Source organism: Zonotrichia albicollis, chromosome Z, assembly GCF_047830755.1.
Source record: "Zonotrichia albicollis isolate bZonAlb1 chromosome Z, bZonAlb1.hap1, whole genome shotgun sequence".
NCBI lineage: Eukaryota > Metazoa > Chordata > Aves > Passeriformes > Passerellidae > Zonotrichia > Zonotrichia albicollis.
In genome coordinates, this window is record NC_133860.1 from 27643536 (window position 1) to 27666934 (window position 23399).

General features: G+C 42.7%; 1 protein-coding gene across 5 annotated transcripts in view; it reads right to left on the bottom strand.

Moving 5' to 3' along the window:
• Positions 1 to 4653: 4653 nt before the first annotated feature.
• Positions 4654 to 23399, bottom strand: part of LOC102073150 (uncharacterized) — a 110852-nt gene continuing 92106 nt past the window's right edge. For all 5 annotated transcript variants that reach the window (XR_012578031.1, XR_012578030.1, XM_074532544.1 and 2 more), the window contains one exon: positions 4654 to 7924. The gene's annotated coding sequence lies outside the window, so the exon portion shown is untranslated. The remainder of the gene's footprint in view (positions 7925 to 23399) is intronic.

Sequence of the window (23399 nt, forward strand, 5' to 3'; positions counted from 1 at the left end):
ATGAGATTGATGCTAGAAAATAAAACAGCTTGAGACACATTCATCAGCAGTCCCATCCTGTTTGTGATTTGTACATAGCCCCCCCGGCCAGCTGTGATAAAATATTTTAAGAAGAGAAAAGAATTATTGTGCAGTTATAAATATGCTGAGATAAGAGCAGAGTGAGAATATATGAGCGGAAAAACTCTGGAGACACCAAGGTCCGTGAAAAAGGAGGGGGAGGAGGAACTCCAAGCACTGGAGCTGGGATTCCTCTGCAGCCCATTGTGCAGCCCATGGTGAAGCAGCTGTGCCCCTGCAGTCCATGGAGATCCACCTGCAGCTGGTGGAGGAGCCCCATATTGGAGCAGGTGGATGCCTGAGAGTTGGCTGTGAAGGCCTCTGGAAGGCCTGTGCTGGTGCAGATTCCTGGCAAGGACATGCAGACCTATGGAGAGAGGTTCCCACACTGGAGCAGGTTTCCTGGTAGGACTTCTAATCACATGGACAACACAAGCTGGGGCAGGCTCTGTCTGCAGGACTGCACACTGTGGAAAGGGACCCACATTGGAGCAGTTCATGAAGACTTTCTGTGGAAAGGACCCCATGCTGGTGCAGGGAAATTACTCCTCTTCCTGACCAGTGGCAGAAACAACCTAGGATGAGATGAACATAACCCCCATTGCTGTCTCCCTGTGCCACTAGTGGGGGTGGAAGTGAGACCTGGAAGGACAAAAGGGTTGGGGGAAAGGTGATTTTAAGATTTGCTTTACTTCTCATTTCCTGTTCTGATTTTGATTGGCAATTAATTCAGTTAATATCCCCAAGTCAAGTCCATGACAATAATCTGTATGTGAATCTCTCCCTGTCCTTAGCCCAAGTCAGGAACACGTTGATTTGTTTTTCCTCTCTCCCGTCCACTTGAGAGGGGAGCCTAGAGTTGTTTTGGTGGGTATCTGGCATCCAGCCCGGGTCGGCCTACCACACCAAGGCAATTACACCCTCAAAAACAAAAAAAGAAAATCCCCACTTTGTGAGTTTTACTTTGTAATGGACTTCAGGTCCAACTTCCAGTGAAAAATACTAAACTTGAAACTATAGCTCCAGTTTTAGCAAAATTCTTCTGTGGGTAGTTAGATATCTCAAAAACACGTGTCCAAATTACTTCCCCATGTCATAATTCAAAAGGATGCCTTTCCTCTGACTTTGCTTTATCTGTGATTAAAAAAGAGCTTTTTACTCTAACATAGAGTATCAAATATTTTAGTTAAGCATCTGGTTACTTTCTGAACAACAGTCTATTGTAGGTAATTCTCAACACAGACATGGTTGAATCACCTTCCCCCACTTCCCCTTTTTTAAAATCTAAAGAACAGTAAATATTTGGAAAAATAAAGAACTATGCACAAACTGAAGAGAAGGAGAGGAACCAACAACAAAAAACTAAATATATTCTATGTAATTAACAAAGTTATCCTCCTGAAAAGTTTTTAACTAGCTAAAGATGTTTCCTCTGAAATACCATTTTTATTTTTGACAGAATAGTAATTCTTTACCAGTAAAACAGAAAATAGTACTCAATCTCAATCATCTGTTGTTTTCTGACCAAAAAGTTAAGAATATAAGTTGCTTTTTCACGTGCATGATCATTCATAATACCTCTAAAATAAGTTCATATGAGCTATGACAAGAAGAAAATATAAACAATTTATAAGATTGTGGAAATAACAAAGATTACCCCATTCAGACAAATTTCAATTAAAATCTTTTTGAATAGAAAGGGAAATTGTCGTTTCTGTATATTTTGCATAATAGAGAAATGCTGTTATACCAAGAAAAAAGTCATAGTTCATATGTAATAAACAATTTATTTTTAAAAGTTTAATAATTCAGCAAAAAGTACACAAAGCTTTCAATTTTGCAACTAAAACTTTCACCCAGAAGCAATTATGTTAAAAGAGGTACAGAGACCTCACTGTATACCCTGGCATGTATAGATTACCTTGCAAAAAATTGAGTTGTCTATGTTGTAGGCCAATTGCTTTCTTTTTGTTTTTAACAACTACTTGGAGGATGGTGAAAAAAAGTTTAAAAATACCCTCTTCTACACAGCTCAAAGAGTTGTTGCAAATTAAACATTATTTAAAGAATTTATCAAAAGCATGAAAAAGATTTCAAGTTTTTTTTCATTTTGACTTCACTATATTTTCACGTGGAAATATGAACTCATAGCGGAAATACCAAAATACAGGCAATTTTATGATATTTAACACTAGCATCTGTTACAATTTTAATGCACTGACTAGTTGTTGGGGGGTGGATGGGTTTCTTTCTTTCTTTACTTACAGATTTTTTTCCAATAAGTTTCTGGGAAACTAACTACTGGGTACTTGTGGGTACTGAAGAAAAAAGAAGTGGTCAAGGTTGGGAGGGGAGTATAGCATCTGGCTACACTTCTTTTCTCTGGGAGCTTCTCTTCGAGGAGAGAGATACCACGAGATTTGGGGCAGATAAAGGATGGGACTGGAGGCAGCTGAAGTCTCACTCTCTCTGGGCTTCAGAGGATGATGGTCGGACCTGCGGCTTGGGGAAAAGAATTTGCTGTCACTACTATAACCTGGCTGGGAGCTGCCTTTCTTCTGTTGCTGGGCCCTGCATCCCCTGCCCTGCCAGGACGCCCCACAATTCCAACTACTGCCACGGAGTTTCTGATAGATCTTGTCCACCAGCCAGGGATTTCTGCTCATTCCTGCCGGCCCAGCTTGCTGCTTCCGAGAGTCCTGCTGGGACCAGCTGCTCCAGGGGGTTGGGGAAGCACAGCCTTTCTTCCATCCCTTCCCATCTCAGACAAAGCCGCCATTACCGTGTGCTCCCCAAGCCCGCGCAGGAGCGCCCCCTGCAGCCCCATAGGGATCACCACACCTGCGCTGCCCACCGGAAGCCACCAGCGCCCCTGCCGGCTGTGACCGGAACTGCACCAGAGGGGAAAGTGCCAGTGGCCAAGAAGGACACCGTCACTGGGTTTCTGGTTCTGTTTGTTGTTAGTGACGTAGTCATTGTTGTTTTGTTTGCCTTCTTATACATACTAGTAAAGAATTGTTATTCCTATCCTCATATCTTTGCCTGAGAGCCTTTTTATTCAAAATTATAATTCAGAATGAAGGGGTTTACATTCTCCATTGCAAGGGAGGCTCCTGTCCTCCCTAGCAGACAAACCAAGACAAATTTTGGCACCCAATGTGGGGCCCAAGAGCACTGAGAGAAAAAGGGTGACAAAGGAGTAACAGTTCCTGAGTAACCTATTTTTTTGTGTGCTATTTTGTTGTGAGGATATAGAAATCTTGTTAGGTCGAGCAATGTGGTCTAGCTTACCCTGGTTTGGGTAGCATCAGGTCACGGCTATATTTCTCCCATTTGCAGCCCCTTATCTAAATATGGGTCCTATAACTAAAGCTAGTGTGGCTGTTATCAATTTTGTTTTATGGCTTGATAAGGTGAGGAATTTGTGGATTTTTAACTTCCTCTGGAAGGTGGGCATATGGATACAAGTCTACAGACTAAGTGCATGTTTTTGGGATCAATTTAATACTAGTACCTACTGTGAGGAAATGACAGTGGGAGAAGTTTTCTCCCAATCCTTCAAACTTTGTGCCTACTCCACCAGCTTTTGAAGGGTTTGATTTTTGTCTAGATACTAACCAAGTTGCTGATAGGCCTAGTCTATTTAGCATTCAGAGATAAGGTGAGGTCGACTTGGATAACTACACAGACATGTTTTGACTATTTAGAATTCAAAGAAGAAAAATAATAGAATATAGGAGACAAGTGTATATCAGGTAAAGGACATAAAATGTTTCGCACATAAACAGTTTTATCTAATCTCACTTAATGTAACTCCCTATACATTCCCCCTTTTTATTTTTAAACCTGATGCTTCAAAACACCATGAGCATGTTCAAAAAATTGCCTGACCTATTGAAACATGGGGAATGATCACTACCTAGGCATAGAAAAACATCTGCAGTTTTTTGTGAAACATATGCCGAGCCATTATCTATCCTCATGTGTGATGAAACACCTACAACAGAAAAGGCATGGCAAAAATGATGAATAATATCCTAAGCTGTTTCACCTGCCAATGCTAATGCAACCCATGACATGAGCAAAGATGTCAACTGCAGCATAAACAAAATTTAAATGGTCAAACTCAGGCATTTTTATAACATCTGTTTGCCATTCTTACAAAAGGAGTAGGTCTCTAAGACTGGTACCATAATAGTACGAAATATGAGTCATATGACAATCAGGACAAGAAGAAATCATTGATTTTCCTTCACTTTGTGACAACTTCAGTTATTGCCATAGTGCCTAAGTACCTTGGAAAAAATTGATGAAATAACACATTAGGTACCATTTTTAGTGCCAAAGCAGCTATAAGGGAATCCACATTGATCAATTAAGGGAATTCTTGTTGAATCATAAATTCATATTCCCAACAATCATCCTTGTTCCAAGGTACAGCAACTTTTCCAGTTTTTCCCCAATCCATCTGTAAAAACTGTTGTACTTTCCACTGGAACAGGAGAACAAATTTGTTTCCCCTAAAAAGGAATGTCCCTAGTCAAAGTCAAAATAGGATGAGAAGGTAAATGATACATTATTTAACCAGTAAAATAAGATAAAGCAGATTGCAATTTATTATTGTTTTGAAAACCCCATTAAAATACTATTATTATACAGATATCACAATATTTACAGGATCACGGCCTAAGATTTTATGACAACATCTGACCTTGATAATGATATCTGCAAAAACCTCATAGTCCCGAAACTGTTTTTTGAGACCTGAAAGATAAATATACCCATTCTAAAATATATAATTTATCTTCCCAATTATCATTCTATTGACACAACAGTCCACATTATATTTTTGTTCTTTCAAAATAAATTATAACACACCAACAGAAGTACTTGTCCTGCTAACAAGTTTTCAGGTCAAAGCTAATTCAACTTTTTTCATTACCTTTTTTTTACTACATCAATCAAATATCTCTCATCAGTAGAAGTAATCCCTGACAATAATTCAAACCAAGGTTACATTTGATAATAAATTATTCCTAAATATGACCTAATCCAAGCTGTTGCATGAACCAATTTTTATACATCAGTAACAGTTTTAACTTCAATGTCTAATTTTACAGGTTGAGACATAATCCAAGTATTTGTTATTATCAACCCCAAGTATTTCCAAGGCATCTATTTTCATACATTCTCTGAGGCAATAATGAAATCCAAAAGTTTTCAAATTTGTTACAGCACATTGTTCAAGATCTGACAGCTGTTGTTTATTATCAGAACCCAACAAGATATCATCCACGTAATGATTGCAATAGTAATTACTAAATTGCTCTTGCACCTTTGATAAGGCCTGTGCCACAAACCATTAGAATTTTCCATTGATGTTTTTTATTAGATTCAGCATGATTTAAACACAGCATGGTAAAAGCAAATTTTTCCTTATCTTGTTCAGCCAATGGAATGGTAAAAAAGCAATCTTTGAAATCAATGATAATTATCTCCCATCCCTGTAGAATCATTGTAGGTGTTAGAGGACCTGGTTGTAAAGATCCCATTGTAACCATTACAGCATTTATTTGCTGTAGATCATGCAAAAGTTTCCATTTTCCTGATTTTTTTTAATCACAAAAGCAGGGGGATTCCATGAACTAAATGACTCTTCAATATGTCCAGCTCACTCTTCAATATGTTCTGCTACTAATGCTTGCAGGGCAGTAAGCTTTTCAATAAGAAGCAGCTACTGGTCAATCCAGACATGTTTACCTGTTAACCACGTCAGCGTTACAACTGGACTCTTAAGCTTGCATCACAGTGGTCCCTGCTAAAAATCCATAGTAATTTTAACACCCCATTGGGATAAACAATCTCATCCCCATAAGTTACATGAGGCATTGGAAACATAAGGCCTGATGTTAGCTTGTTGGCCATAAGCATTTTTTACATTAATCACAATGGCAGACAGACCTCCTGTAGCAGAGCCACTGAGTTCCATGTTTCCAAAACCTGCTTGAATGAGAGGCCATAGTTGAGGCCAAAAAAGTTGTGAAGGTCTAGCTACATCTCCTCCCATGTTAATAAAACCTGTTATTATTGTGGTATCTGGATAATGTCCCTTGGCTGTAATAATGCATTCCTTTTCCAGGCATTGATCTGTCACTTTTTGAGTCCTAAATACTTGAGGTAGCCCTGTAGATCAAAGACCTCTTTGGTCCAGGTTGTTCTACGTGGAGCAGCAACACAGAGCTCTGAGCAGCTCCCAACACTTTTGAGAGATCTGAGCCCTCCCCATGGACTTCCTCCAACTGCAGCAGACAGTTGAGACAGTTGGCCCCCTCCATTGGGATGCAGCTCCCGCCCCCTTTGCACAGCCTGCGGAAGGGCAATAAGGATGGGGGAGAGGTCCTAGGGGTTCAAGGGGGTCCTGAACAGTGGCGTCTCTCCCTCACACCCGCAGCACCCTCTCCTGGGTGCCGGCTCGTCGCAGGGTGGGAAGAGGGAAGGGTAGAGGATCCTCCCGGAAATCTTATCACCGGCATTTTTCAGGCAACGACAAATTACAGATTTAATGAGTTCATCCTTCTGCTCAGTTCGGCGGGGAGTGGGGGGACAAACATCTCAGCTTGTTCTTCAGTTTGTCTCTACTGTGAATGCATTTCAGCAGAAGTAACATATTTTAACTTAGCATTCAGTTTGATTAATTGTTGTGTCAAAGAAAGCCACACAGGCTTAATACAGTCCTTCAGAGACATACCGAGGAGCACCACCTGTCTCCCATGATAGCAGACCTCAGAAAAAGGTCCCCGCAAAAGAAACTCCATCAGACTCCTCCAGGAAAAACACATTCACAAGCTGAATCCCATCTTTCTGCTGTTCCCCATTAACTCCCATTTCTTGTTCTGTCTTCCATATTCTGACACTTAATATTAAAGGCAACACTAGCATCAGTTTCAAAGTCATGATTTTTCCACAACAACACACGATGAAGGGCACGATTAAAAGCTTGAAAACCCTTCTTCTTCAGCAAAACTTTGAAGCAGTTTGTCTTCCCTTATTAACTGATGCTTCATTATGTTCCCCAGTGGCTCACTTTTATTACATGAAAGTATGAAAGATCAGTCTGGACCTACAGCAGCTCCCCATGTTGCTTTACACTTTACTGGAGGTCCCCATTGTTCCCAGTGGCTTACCTGCATTCCAGGTGTCAAAATCAATTTCATCCAGACTGACAACATCTTTCGGCTGCTCTCAAAAGCTACACTGGGGCCCTGCGTCCAGCCGTGCCTCACCCCACAGCCCAACTGTTGCAGCTCTCCCGGCTGCCGGCAGCCCTTCTCAGCTGCTCCCCCATCACTATGGACGTCACCATTTGTTGTAGCTGAGACAGTCATAGTTGAAATGGAGACAATATAAAGCAATACTCCATTTTCAGAAGGCTTCAAACCCGTTTTTGTTCCAGCATGCATGCTTTTTATACATTCTTTAAAAAACTCCTAAGTTTACACTTTACTCACTGGTCAGAAGAGACAAAGTGCTTAGTGGAATAGACAATTGCAGGTTTCTCTTATTTACCCTTCTTTCTTGGTTTCTATGTCAACAACATTGGTAGGAAATTCTTTCATGGGTAAACATGGATCCTCTTACCAAACTTCTTTCTGGCTCACAGAAGTCGCTGAAAAACCTCTCTATATACCTGGATTGGGTGGGGGTTCTGCTGAAGGAAATAGGTGAGATGTAACTTCAGCAGGTGGTGGGAAATCCTCCCCTTGCCTCAAAGAGGGTAATGGTGCAGCAGTGGAACCCACAGACATTATAACCATCCAGGCTCCAGCTCTTCCGCAAGAGCAGTCACAGCCAGCTGCAGTCGCCCCTGTGGAAAAGCAGAAGTCTATGATCAAACCAGCACGCCCAGTTAATAATGATGGGAAACGAGGGAACTCACAATCCACAGGGGAGCAGGAGGCTGAGATCATCATTGGGTCCCTGTTGTATGACAGTCTCTGTAATATGTGAAAAGACATTGTACAATGGGGACATAAGGCTTATTCAACCTGGTTACTTCAGGTTTGGGACCTGATACAGGTGGGCAACTGAATGGTGGTGAGGATACAGGTGGTCAACTGAATGGTGGTGAGGCAAGGAATTTGGGACTCTTGACCCAGGACTCAGGTATGAATCAGATTTCTGTAAGGGAGCCAGGGTCCCTTTCCCTCTGAGAGTGGCTTTTAATGAGTGTAAGAGAGAGGTTTGTCCACAGGGAGAGAATGCAGGAGCACCATCATAGAATGTGCTGGAAGACTGTTGAGGAAGGGATCCAATAGCTGAGAGAAGTGGCAGTATGGGAGGTCCTTTTTGGGAGGAAAAGGCAGCATGATAATGACCCTGACAAAGTCAAGTGCACAGGGCAAATGTTGTGTGACCTGGCAAAGCTAGGGCCATCCTAGTACACCATTTCAACAATTACAACAATTAATGCCAAGGACAACTGAGAGACAGTGGGTTCTGTCACCAACAGGCTCAGAAATTATGTGAGTATGATCAATGGCCCAATATAGGTTCATGTCTCTGCTGTGATTAAAGGACCTCAAAGCAGAGATGAGGGAGATGCGGGAGGAGATGAGGGAGAGCAGTGCTGCACCAGGGCAAGTTACAGGCCCCAAAGTCAGAGCCCAACGTTCCCCAGTTAGAGACACAGGGTACGCCCCACAAGCTGACCTTTGGTTCTTTCTGCGCAACCATGGGGAAGACATGGGAAGGTGGGATGGGAAACCACTTCTGCCCTGAAGCACAAATGCGTCAGCTCAAGGAGGGAAACAGTAGCCAAGAGAGTTCCCCTAAAGTGAAGGTAGCGTCGGCCTCCCATGACTGAGCTGCCAGGTATTACAGAAGGGGGATCTGTTGGATCCCCTTGAAGGAACCTCTTGAATGAATGTTGGAAGCTGAGGTGAGCCTGACTGGGAAGGAGTGACAGAAACATCCTATTGTGACTGGCCCAGAGGCCCCATGTATTCTGGGCATAGGCTTCCTCTGGAATGGCTATTACAAGGACCCAAAGGGACTCGGGTGGGCTTTTGGAATAGCTGCTGTGGAGGCAGAGAACATTTAGCAGTTGAACACCTTGCCTGGACAATCAGAAAACCCATCTTAAGTAGGACTTCTGAAGGTGCAAGAGCAATGAGCACCAATTGCTACCTGAATGGTGCACCACTGGCAGTACTGGGTGAATCGAGATGCAGTGATCCCCATGCACAAAATGGTCTGTGAGCTGGAGAGCCAAGGGGTGGTCAGCAAAACCTACTCACCTTTCAACAGTTGCATTTGGCCTGTGCACAAGTGTGACAGAGAATAGAGATTGACTGTGGAATATCATGCCTTGAATGAAGTAACTCCACTGCTGAGTGCTGCTGTGCTGAACATGCTGGAACTCCAGTAGGAGCTGGAGTCCAAGGCAGTAAAGTGGTAGCCATTATAGACATTGTCAATACACTTTTCTTCATTCCTCTGGCAGCAGAATGCAGGCCTCAGTTTGCTTTCACCTGGAAGGGCGTGCAGTACACCTGGAACTGACTGCCCCAGGGGTGGGAACACAACCCCACTATCTGCCATGGACTGATACAGGCTGCACTGGAAAAGGGTGAGGCTTCAGAATATCTGCATTACACCATTGTGTAGGGGAATGCCACAGTTGTTGTTGTTTTTTTTACCTTGCTATACATACTAGTAAAGAACTGTTATTCCTATCCTCATATCTTTGCCTGAGAGCCCCTTAATTTCAAAATTATAATAATTCGGAGGGAGGGGGTTTACATTCTCCATTGCAGGAAAGGCTCCTGCCTTCCCTAAGAGACATCTGTCTTTCAAACCAAGACACTGGTGTAAGTTTACCAGGATTTCTGTTGAAAGGTTGTCTTTTCAAAGATTCTTTTTTCAGAAATAAAACTGGATTTGTAGTGTGTCTTGGACATGATATATTATAGCACTTTTTTAGACTGTAGTGTTCTTGGTTATCTATTAAAAGTTTGATTTCTTTTTGATAGTTTGACAGTCATACTACATCTTTATATCATTCCTAGTATTTCACAGATATTTTTTCCTAAATGCAAGCAACTCAGATCAGAGCAAAATTTTTCAAGCTAAAAAGTTAAGATGCTCAGGCATGAATTCAAGATTTATTTTTCAATTCCAAAGCAGAAAATGCACACAAAATGAGCATAGAAACTGCAGGAAATGTTTCACTTTCATAACCCTTTGTTAGATCCCATCACAATTTAGATTGTTGCATGTCTTGCATCCATGAACCAGCACTTAACAAATTCAAACAAGTTTTGCTTGTGATCCTTAAAAGCTTTCTACTGTGTTTTCTACAGGCATTTTTTGTCTCCCTCCCTATCATGTCTTTCTGCATATTTCAGGTTCAGACCTGGTTCACTGGGGCAAATGGAAGAGTTCAGTTACATAGAAGCTGTTGCATAGTACTTCCCTTATTTCCCTCACTGTTTGAGCTAGCCTGGCTTAAAAAGAGGCACACCTTAGCTTTTCAGAAAAAGATAATTTGAGGTTCACGTGTTTTTTTTAATATAACTGGACCCACTCCAACTTTTCAGTTTAGACCATCTTAAAAAGGCACTTACACTGTAATTTCCACATCAGAAGATGAAACTAGTAGTTTTCACTCATGTCACATTTATTCCCATTTTTGTGCTGTTTTCCATACAGACAATGTTGTATTTTATTATCAGTGATACCAATTAATAGAAAAGATTCCTTTACTGTAGGTAAATTAGCATGCTGTCAATTTTAACTAAGCAAAAAAAAAGTTACACAACACTGAGAAAATAGGTTTCCAGGGATCTCCAGTCCCTAAATTAAATTCCTCCTTGAAGCAAAGCTATCCTCATCCATGTGACTGGTGAATTTTTGTTGCACAGAGAGCTTGTACAATGTCCTGAACACTTACATACTCCTTATTTTCTTCAGTAATATGTTTATTTATATTTTGTATTTAACATGACGTCAGTTTCTTTAATCATTTTTCCAGGTGAGATTCCTTGTGATGTTTCATGGCCAGATCACTGAAGCCTTATGACTCAAGGACTGCTCTGCTCCAGCTTTGCCTCTGAAGGAATACTGTCATCCTCGGCAGGCTGGATAAATACAACAAATTTTTTCACCTACTTGTTACTTTAGATTTCTTCTTCCCTTCTCAAAGAGAAGATGCCCAACAGCCCACAACCTTCTGTTCTTTCTCCTCTTCCTTCCAATCTTCCCCAGCCCTTCTTTCTTTCCCACTGACAGTGCAGGGAGACAAAGCACAGGGGTTTTACTCAGCTTGTCACTTCTAAAAATCTTCAGTTTGCTTAGGAAGAGGAGTATTTTCTGTTATATTGTGGGGTCCTTCCCATGGGAGACAGTTTTTTGTGAACTTCTCCAACGTGGTTCTAATTTTCAGGAGTAGCAGTCCTGCCCAACTGGCTGTAACGTTAGTCACTCCTATTGTATTTTTGTATGTTTCAGTTGTAATGGTTTGTACTTTGGTTTGTTCCAGTTTCCCCGTTATAATGGTTCTGCCCCTGTTGCATCCTCCCTCTTCTTTAGTGTCAATCACCCTGCCTCCTCCCCTGTTCCCTATAAACTGTGTGTCACTCCTTCAACCCCTCCCCAGTGTCCTGTCTGTCACTCGACAGCCCAGCCTCTCCCTCTAGAAACTTCTACCAAGGGCGTCAAGTGATAGGTTCTGGCACTGCGGCCCCTCCCCCAGATTACCCTAATTGGTTTCCCTAAATGCCTGTTCCCCTGCTCCCCACACCCTCCTGTAACCCCACTGGCAGATGGGCGAGCCTCTCCCCGGTTCCCTCCCTCCTTTATAGTATGTTGCACAGCCCAGTCCGGCATCTTCTGTTGACTGGACCCTTTGGGTTGTGGATTGATTTGGTGCTCTTCCTCAATAAAGCCATACTGAACCCTCGACAGAAGTCCACTCCTTCTTCTACCTTTCATTGCACAGAGCCTCGCAAGGCGAGAGCCTTAGTCGCCTTCCTGAGGAACAGGAGAGTGTCCCCTGCTGCTTGCTGTGTCGGAGCGAGCCAGGGTGACTCCAAGTGGACATTCAGAGGGGCACAGTGACACACTCTCATGGGCAAAATAGTCTTTTCAAACTACATGGCACGGGTCATTTTAGTTCATGGGGTGTAGTTTTTTAAGGATCCTTTGTTCTGGTTTGGAAGCAAGGGTTCCCTTTCTCTTCTCTCTCTCTGTTCGAGTTTCCCACTGGATTACAGCTTTTCAGCTTCCACATGCTCCAGCATGAACACCTTTTCTCACAGGCTGTAAGTGCACTTCTGCAACCCCACATGTACTTCACAAATTACAGGGAAGCTCTTTCATTATAGTCCTCACCATGACTTGTAGAAGCATCTCACATCTGACGCCTGGAGCACCTCCTGCTCTTCCCTCCTTTCACTGACCTTGTTGTTCTCGTGTCTTCACCTTTTCCTTTTCTCTGACATAGGAAAGAATTGGGGTCCGTAGGTTTGGTTGTTATCAAGTTCTATGAGTTGAAAGGTTCTTACAGTGTTGATTCCATCCAAGCTCTGCATTGGGGATTTGCTTGTCATGACCTTTGCCATTGGCCATGTGGTCCCCACCAGCCCAGCACAGGTGGCACCAGCTGCCGCAGTGCCAGCTCCATTCAGCGCCTCTCTTCATGTGGGGCACTGAAAGGAGCAGCTGCTGCTGCTGCCTCTGCCCTTCTGCCCTCAGCATGGCTAGTTAAAACAGCCAAGCAAGCACAGTTTGCTGTGGACTGTGCTGAGATAGCCTTGGCCGCATGGGCGCTCCTGGTGCTGGCTGCAGCTGCATGGTCCAGGCTGTTTGCCAGCTTGCGGTGCCAGGATGGCCCCTGTTGGCATGGCCCCTGTGGCCACACTGGGAAGAGCCCTAGTGGCTGCCTCATCACCCCTTGGAAGAGAAGAAAGAAGAATTGCATGTGATTTTTTTCCTTCTTAAGTATGTCATCACAGAGGTCTTACCAATTACTTTAATTGGGTTAGCAGCATGGTTATTTTCAGAGCCAGCCTGTGACTGACTTTGCCAGGCACAGAGGAAGCTTCTAGCAGCTTCCCACATAAAAAAAATTACTTCCATGGTTGGTTTCTTCCCTCCTCACAAAAAAACCAAGTTATGCAAAACCTCAACCAGTCTGCTACACCACCATTTGTTATTTCTTATTGTAGGAGTGGTTGGTTTGGGAGGAATCATGACCAGTCAGGTAAGGCAAGGTAAAATACTTAAGTATTTCCTTGATCTTTACCCAGTGCAGGGATTCCCACTGGATAGACAGAGGTCATTGAGATCATCTTCAGGCTGATCTAAGTCATACCAAACCTATCAGAGTCCCCAGACAGTTTGTAGCTGGGGCTGTGCTAGGCTGCCTTATATTTTATTCTAAATTTGCAATTGCTGCAGTTGTGGAGATCATACTCAATTGTTTTGTTTGAAGAAAAGCTGAAATAGGAAGTGCCATTCAAAGTGTGACATTGAAGGAATCACTGTGCAAGTGGTAAAACGGCATTACTTAATGAATTAGGAAGGATTGGAGACCTAAAGTCTACTCCAGGACAGGGAGAGATAGACCATTAGCATTTGGATATCTTCCTCTTCAATCTTTCATTAGTAAATAGAAGAATTAATTCGAGAGAGTTGAGGTGATTAGATGTTGAAGTGCGTTGTACCACAGTGTCCTGGTTTAGGGCAAATTTGGCGGAGAATTTCCAAAGGAGGGCCCCTCCAGAAAGCAAACCCACATGGCCCCTCCCCCCAATTGGTTCAGGAAGAATTCCTTGGAGAGAAGTGAAAAGAACCTGTTTATTAACAGGCACAGCACCCCCAGCACACAAAATGAACAATACCAGATGACACCGCTCTGAAAAAGTTGACAAATTCAGAAAGTCTCTCTCTGGGTGGTTGCTCTGTTCTCAGTCCCTCCGATGCTGGGGCAGCTGCTGCAGGCCACACGGTGCAAATTCTTGGTGTTTCCAGGTCCCAGTCCGGAGCAGGCTCGAGACAGTTGAAAAAAAGAAAGGAGAAACAGTCCAGGAAGAACTTGGACTGCTTAGCCAAACCAGCCAACGAGCAGAAGCAAAAGCAAGCAGAAGTAGAGCAAAAATGAGAGCAAAAGAGCAAAGGGAAAAGCAAAAGCAGTGAAAGCAAAAGCCGCAGTCTCTGTGTCCCAGCCAGGCTGATAAGAAATCAAACCAAAACTTTCACTCTTCAGAGCCAGTCTTAAAGGTACAGAACATAATATCCAGCATTAACAGAACACATGAATGGGGATACGAGCATCATAACGTCACCCTAGGACACACGGTAAGAGTCCTGGCCTGGAGAGGAGAACAGGAGGATGTTTTAAACAGCTGGGACAGTCCTCCAGAAGCTCCATTCATCTTGTTCATTGACTGCTGTCCAGCCTCTACTCCACTGAGAGCATATCATGGGCCTGAAAATGGCAACAGGATAAGAGCAAAGGTTTTAGTAGAGCAAAGATTTTAGAAAACAAGATGAGAGCACGGCAGGGAAGAACATGACTGGGCATGATGGAGAAGGAGAGAAGAACCCCCAGTGGCAAGGGGGTTATGCCTAGATGCTCTTTAAGGTCCCTTCAAATTCAAATTATTCTGTGATTTCATAATTCTAAGAACTTGATGAATCCTCACATGGAGTCAACAACAGAAAGACATGAAGCTTCAGAAAAGGCAGAAAATACTGTAAAATCAGCACTTGAACAGGGAACAGAAGCACGGTAATACTAAAGATGCAAAAAAATAATATTTGAAAAGACATGCAGAAGAGGGAAATCGCTTGGCCTTCTTAATTCCATGGCAAAAAGAAAATGAGACTTCAGAGACAGAAGATAGTGTTTCTGATCTCACAGAAGGCAAAAACTAATGATGAAATGATCAAGAGTTTACAGTATAAAATACCCTATAACTGTAGACAATATTCCAAATAATTACTAATAATACTACTACTACTAATAATAATACTAATAATAATAATTCCAAATAATTTACTACTATCAGAAGTAAACATGCACTGCAGAATTGAGAGACACTGTCAAATTGCAATTCTTGGGAGGGGCACAATTTATGAGTGGAGATCAACAGCGAAAAGAGATTTGGTGTGGAAGATCACAGAGAATGATAAGTTCCAAGTAGAGGTGAGGCTGAGAGCACATAGTGGAGTAAGATGTGAGAACCAATGAATATTTTACGACAAATGATAATATAAGGAGTAGAAAATAAGAGGCATTAAAATGGAAGTGCTAGCTGAATTGATTATTATAAAGCTAACAAAGGAGATATTGGAGGACTCAAAATTAAAGGGAGTGTGAGCAAATCAAATGAAAGAGGAGTTAGAATGAAAGATGTGTACTGATGCCAGCCACAGTGGAATACAATCAAACCAACTAAAATTCAGTCTTTACAAAATTACATTTTCTGACTGCTTCTGCAATAAACATTTTAATCCAAGTCACTCTTTTACATTAACTGAAGAACACAACATCTTATTCTTGATTGACAGATAGACATCTGAGATTGACTGGTTGTCAGAGCTACTTAGAAGGCAGAGAGGTTTGAGGTGAAAGTGGAGACTGGCTGGCTGAAGAACTGAGCACATTGGCCTGGAACTCTCAGTTTTTTAAAAAACTGCCAAACAGTTTACCCTTGTTAAAAGGAGATAATTTAAAAATATATATGTTTTGTTTTGAAATTCTAAATGTATGCTAATTTTTAATACAGCCTTTAAAATTATCCTTATTCTAGGATTCTTACCCTATGCTAAACTCAGATTTAGTATAAGATGCAGAGAATAATAGAGAAGTCTAGGTTGGAAGAGGCCTTTAGAAATCATCTGATCCAACTTCTTAGTCTTTAGATTAGGTTATCCAGGGCCTTGTCAAACTAAGACATGAATATTTTCAATAAGGTGGACTCGACCACTTCCTTCAGCAAACCATTCCAATATTTCAGAGTGCTCTTTGTATGTTTTTCTTCTATCCAGGCAGTAGTTTGTATGCTTTCCCTCTTGTCCTGTCACCATGCATCACTGTGAAGCAAGAACACTTTTACTTTTTACTCCATAAATACTTGTTAGATACAAGATTCTTTGATCTTCTTAACTTCATCATGCCCTGGCAGAGCAAAGACAATTCATTCAACCTTTCACCACATGCCAAGTTCCTCAGCACTATGATCATCTTGTTCCCCCACAAACTGGATCTGCTCCAATTTTCCAGTGCCCCTCAAAACTTATAAAAATCCCTTTGAATGTGAAAATGGGAACAGATTATTTGATGTGAGTTGATGAAGAAAGGATGACTTTGTATTCTAATCCTAGTAATTATTTTTGTTATCTCCAGTAGCCTCTGCTTCTTCATTTTTACCATCAGCTGTGAAACCCCATAGCTTCTCCATCTCCTTTCTGACTCTTTTCTCCTCTGACAGCACAGTACATTGAGGTTTCCTGGCACTGAAGTCGCCTCAGTGTTTACTTACATCATTATACCCCATTCATTACTCAGCTTTGTTTCACATGTTCAGCTAAGATGTAGCATGTGCTGAGTCTAATGAACAGCATGTTAGCTTTCTTATTTCCTAAGGAGTACAGAATGCTTCTTTTATTTGCAGAGAACTGTTTGCTTTAAGAGTTTGGAGAAATAAGTTCACACTTGGGAGAAGATTCATGTCTCAGAAAGTTCTTTATTGGATAAATGTAAAAATTTCTGTAGTCCATGAGAGTTAGAACTTAAAAGGTTAAAGGTGAAAGTGAGAGAAGACAGGAATGGTGGAATTCTAGCAGAAAGCACCATCTGCCTTCATAGCAGCTAAGAGAAATTGTCAGCAAGGATCCAAAAATATAGTTCAAAAAATATGCTATCACAGGACACTTGTTTCTATGATACTAGTCATAATCTATTGCTCTTACTGATGACCTAAAGAATATGCAGAAACCAGGGCAAAAATAAAAATAGAAAAAATGGAAGATGGGGGTGTGTTCTAGGTTAACCTTCAGCAAGACTTTCTTTTCTTTCATTATTTTCAGAGCTGAGATTTAGAAGGGAAAAACTGTGCACTGGGTACTTGAGTGGACTTCAAACAGAAGTAGTTTTCTTTACAGCTTTTGGGTATCTTTGTTTAAGAGAAGCTGTTACAGCTGTGATTAAGTACAAAATGTAATGCCAATGTATTCACAGGGCTGTTTCCCAAGACAACTGAATGCATTTGTTCCCCATATTTGGCACAATTTTAATACAGATAAGAAATCTAGGTTTGTCCTGGTTCAGAGCAAATTTGGGAGAGAATCCCCAAAGCGGCTACACTAGGAAAGCAGATTCAATTGGCCCCTCCCCGGGTTGTAGCTGAGCTCCGTCCGCTGCTGGAAATGTTGTGGGCCAGGCCTGCCCAGTGGGCCACAGATGCTAGCTGATGGTGCTCTTCTGGGTGTTCAGTCCAGAGCAGGTTTCAAGAGGTCCAAAGAAAAGGAGAAAGACAAAAAAAAAAACCAAAAAACCACAGTCCAGGGAACTTCTTTGCCTTAGCCGGGTAAACTAACTAAAAGCCAAACGAGAGCTCTGCCCCACTGTCTGTCCATCCACAGACAGCACAGTCCAGGAGCAGGAATGTGGATGAGTGGAGTGCAGTGTCTGAAAAAAACTGCGTGCTTCTTCTCTCTCCCCTTCACTCTCTGGAACAAGGCTTAAAGGTGCAAAACTTATTATTCAGCATAAACAGAATGAGATGATTGGGGATGAAAGCATCATATAGTCAACCCAGGACAAGGTTCAATGAACACAAGGTTGTCAGCCTACAGAGGAAACAAGAAGTGATCTGAAACTGGATAATAAAGCAGACTAACGTGGAAACATAGAACTGTGTATTTCTGGAATGAGAAAATGTAATTTAAGATATGAAGAACTGAACAATAATACAGAGTTTCTTCTTCCTTATAAATATGTAGTTTTACAGGGAGACTTACACCACTTTAGTAAGCATATCAGGTCAGAGATCTTTAATGCACAGAGTGATGCTGTTATCTAATACTATGATCTTATAAGAACTGACTAAAGGCTGCTGTGAAAGTAGGTAAGCCCATATGCTGCCACCAAACTCAAAAATAGACAATGAAGTGGAAGGCAGCTCCAAAGCCAAAGAGGGACTTACAGGCAGACCTCTGATGTCCTGGAACATAGAAGAAAAAAGAGAGTTTTCAAGGAGTGTAGAAAAAGGCATTTAGAGTGACTGCCTAGAGAAAAAGAATGAGGGTATTTTTTTCTAGGTTCTAGGAAAAAAACATATCAAAAATAGAAGAATCATGTGAGACAGAACAGTTTTTTTTGTGGATTGTCAGCTTTGTGATGAACCTACACTACATACCTGTATTAAAATTCTGCCAAAGCAGAAAAATTTTAAAAGGCTGAAGGTGGACATGTGAAAGTAATATATTTAGTGTAAACAAGAATGAAAAAGAAACAAAATTGGAATATATGGTAGGGATAATTCATGCTATTAATGTATGGCATAAAAGATTGTAAAAATCCAAACATGTCTCTGACCACCTCGGCCCGAGAGCAGCTGTCTATTCAGATTACAACTAATTCCCGGACACAAGCTAAGATAACGATCGATGCTTTAATGTAAGAATAGAAGCTTCCAGGGCAATGATCACCGGTATCTCGAGTCTTCGGGAACCACCTAGGAGCGATAATCGCCTTGCCGATTGCATCAATCAAGATAGTCAGCGGCGGCCTGATACATCTGAATACAGGGCTTCCCCGGAGCCTATCAACGCTGACTGTACACCTGGAACTGACCTTTGTCCAGCTCTGCACATTTTAAAAAACAGCAATGAATGTGAAGAGTTACAAAAGAAATTTGGACACCTTTGCCTCGGGCACAATAAACTGTATAAAACTGTGCCGCAAGAAGTGACATTCGTGAACGGGGGAGATTCTGACATGCTAGGGGTCAGGTCCAGGTTCACCCAGCACCAATCCCAGGCTCGATGCTGCCTCTTCAGCTGTGGTGGTCTCAGAGACCGAAATTTGATCATGCATAGATAGATTAATAAATCCTTTCAAAATTTTTGATCATTTGGCTCATGATTAATCATTTATAACAATCTGGTGACAACCTGAAGTGATTTGAACTTGGGGTTCAGGACCCCTTCCCGGCCAGAAGGTGCCTTGCTGATTTCCGCAGTCTGAACAGGATTGGGAGTTCGCGAGACCAATCAAAAATCACCAAACCAAAACCAGAGCCACAGCCAAAGAGGGATAAAATGGGCCCAGTTCTCGGATTCTCGGCAAGATCCAGGAGATCTCCAAGCCTGAGGTGCTTTTTTCACTCAGAAATTGACGTGCACGAAGAATTCACGTGGGAAAGGAACCTTGAGTATTGCGTGGTTGAGTGGGTGTGACCGACCGTGTGTGTGAGATGTGACTCTGTCATGAAGCAAATGTGGACCCCACAACTGCATTTCCACCATCCCGTGAGGAATGTGGTCAGTCAAGGAGGAAGCGGACGCTTTTTCTAAACACACGTGGGACTTGGGACTTGTAGGGAGTTCAGGGGGGAATTGGTCACGGTTGGGTCAGAAGGGGGAAGAAAAGATGGTCCTGGAAAGTTCCAGGAGCCCGTCTGCCTTCTGATCTGGAGAAAACAGGTAAGAAAACTGGAGATCAGTTGAAAAGTCCATGGAACGGTTCTCCACGTGACTGAGTAAGACTGGAAACATTTTGCAAGCTCGGGAAATTGACATCAGATGAGAATTTGGGATGCACAATGAGTGTCCCAGCCAGAGGAGACAAGGTGAGAAAATTTGCAGGCAGGATTTTTGGAAAAAATGGGGTTGGGAAAAAGCAGGTTCCAGAAAAAGCCCCAGGAAAAAATCTCCCCAGGGTCTGAAGAAAGTTCTGCCAGAAATTCCAAGGAAGAGTCTGTTGGGGTGGATGCTAGAACATTGGGACGACAGTCCCAGGAAAGCAGGGAGGTCCGAGGAAAAAATGATACATTTTTGCATGGAAGAATGGGGAGGGAAGGAGATTGGAAAATACGTGGTCTGGCCAGTGTTCATCATGTTTGAGGCATGGACTTGCGAGTCCCTGTACGATCACGTATTTGATCGCCGCCAGCAGGATTTTGAGGAAACTGAGTATGCCGAAATGTGGAGGTATGCTGGTATGAGTTTGTACCCGGTAGGAGCTCTCAGATATCCGGCAAACAGGGGAAAGGGATAGGAACCCTTGGACAATCTTCCACCTACCTACCTTGTTCCTCCGCCCCAGCCCGGACCAGTCCATGCACCGCTGGTGCCCGTGTTGCCTCTCGAGGTTGTGATCCCACTGGGACAGATCTCGATGCTGCTGCTCCCACTGGAGCAGGCTGCGGCGTCTTCTCTCCCACGTGAAGAAGCGGTGGCACCTCTGCTCCCATGTGACCACTTTTTACCTCCCAAAACTGGGAAGCAGTAGATTCTGTCCCTTATTCCAGATGGTTAGTAACTTGCAGAAGGTTTTCTATTTAAGTCTTTAATTACCATCCAATGTGAATAAAGATGGCAAAATTAGATCATACTGCAGTATTTTCCTAGATTTAACCTGCAATCCTGCAACTACTGTACTCATTCAGGTATATACACTGGTGTATGAAGAGGCCTGTGCTGGTGAAACCATGGAAAGATTTGGTGGATTTGTAAATATCTCACGATAGTTGGTAGAAGGGGAATGAACGATCTTCACAGTGAGGGGAGATAGCTGAAGTGTGTGTTTTAGAAGCTCACTGTGTAGCAGAAGACAAAGCATAGAGTACTCTGGATATACAAGCCTGACATTCGAAACTAGGCTTCTGCAAGATCTAAAAATATTTGACTGTGCACTTGAGTAATATCTGTCTAATATTCTTACCAAACTAGGCAACTGTCTCAGTTTGAAGGATTGTCTGTAAAGGAAGGCAGGAGCCTCCCTTGAAATGGAAAACATAAACCCCTTCCCTCCAAATTACTGTAATTTTGAAATTCAGGGGCTTTCAGGCAGACATATGAGAATAGGAACAACAATTATTTACTAGTATGTATAACAAGACGAACAAACAACAACAATGGCAGTGACAACAAACAGAACCAGAAACCCCATCCCAGCCTTCTCGGCTGCAGGCACTTTCCCCTCTGGTGCAGTTCCGGTCACAGCCGGCAGGGGCGCTGATGGCTCCCACTGGGCAGCGCAAGTGCAGTGTTTCCCCCTTTGCCTGCAGGGGGCGCACTGGTGGGAGCTCATGGAGCACGCTGTAATGGCGGGTTGGCCCAGACAGGAAGGCATAATGGTGGCTTTGTCCTAGACAAGAAGGGGATAAAAAACAGACTTTGCTTCGCAAACCCCTTGGGTCAGTCCATCCTAGTGCCCCAGCAGGACCCTCAGAAGCAGCAAACTGGAACGGCAAAAATGAGCAAAACTCTCTGGGGACAGTAGACAAGATATATCAAACCCCACAGCTGTATTGGGAACCACAGGACATCTTGGCAAGCAGGGCGTGTGGGGCTACAGTACAGCAAAAGCCTGGAGCGGTGGCAAAGAAGTGGCGGGGGCGCACCAGTGGCAACCCAGCTCCCAGCAGGATAGGAAAAGGCTAGCTCTGGATCCCGGGATTTTCCCCTCACGCACCTGAGCAGATTATGATAAGTCTCTCTTTTACTGAGGCAGTGTTATCAATGATCAAATCTGTAGCCAAATTTATAAAAAAATTTGACAAAGATTTATTAAGTCAATTAACAAAAATAGAAAATTTCAAAATCTCACCACAGCCAAGTCAGTGTCCTGGGAGCAGCCGCTGGGTGACCTTGGGTTCCTGCTGACAGAGACAGTGTTCTCCTGAAGGTTCACCCCAAGTGCTTCCAGCAGCCTGCTTATATACAGTTTATTCTGCTTGAGGCAGAGATGACCACATAATTCTTTGTCTCTCTTTGCATGTAAAGTTGGATCCATACATGTGTAGAAACAGACAAAGAGAGTGTCCAAAGCCTTGATGAATGTCTGAGTGCCCAAGAGGAAGAGCTATTCACATGTAGTAGATGATGCCATCTCTTGAGTAGTAGAGATTCCATCAAATCCAGGTGCATGATCTCGTGGGCTTCCTGAGATGTCCCATTGATCATCACCCAGGAAATTCCAGATGATATCTTCCAGGTGCAGAGGAAATCCCCTCTGACGACTCCAGCCTGTCTCCTACATCTGATAATGGGTCTGGTATAGTCCCAGAGCTTGTCTGGGAACTGGTTACCTTGTGAATACCTCTAGTCCCTCGTGGCTCAGGGCTACTCTGTTCATACGATAACAGGGTTTGATTTTATCTCAACTCTGTCTGGGAATCAGTTATTATGTGAATAGGACTCTGTTCCTGGACAGGGTGGTTTCACAAACATGGGTTTAGACTTTACTAATATTTTATACATACATTATCTATTTCTATAGCATGAATTATCTCTACTGCATATAACAGGCAGGCTGTTAATAAGGTTCCAGTACAAAAGCTGCTCTTATGAGCAGAGCTCCACTCGTGGTAGAAGAAAGGCAGCAGGAGACGGAACCCTGCAGTGGGTTCTCCCCACAGCAGCCGACTGCGGCCTCTCTCCCCTCTGAAAGCTGAGAGTGCAAGAGACTGCACTCAACCCCATTTTCCCAGTCCAAGTCTCGGGCCTGAGCCCTGACAGCTTCTTTTGTCTGTCTCTCTTAAATATCCAGTCGTTATCGTCTCCTAGCAACATGTAGGAGGAACATTCCTTGAGAGGGAAAAAAAACAACAAAATCCTGAAACCCAGCAATAATATTATACATGACCACAAATTATTAGGGACTTCTTGAGAAAGGAGTTTCCTCATCTAACCCTGCATTAACCTAAAGCTTGCCTCTGTGGAACTTCTATATACACAGCACCAAACAGTAAAACAAATGCTGTGAAACTGTAGCGTTGCTGGGATTCTGCTGTCCTCCAAGACATAGATTGGTATGCATGAACACGTTGACATGTTTAATGTGCTTGTGCTGACGTGTCCAGGAAAATGTATGACATTTGTGATTTTAGCCCTCCCTACCAGTTATTTGCGTACCGTTGTCTGAGGCCATCAGGAGTGTGCATGAATTCTATGTATTTGCTGGAATATACAACACACATAAGGCTTCTCAGATGCACAGTGGGGAGTTCACCAGCTACACATGATTTTACATTTTTTGCACCAATTTTAAGAGTTTCAAATAAAACAAAATGGATTAAAGAGGATACTGGATCAATTTGTGATTA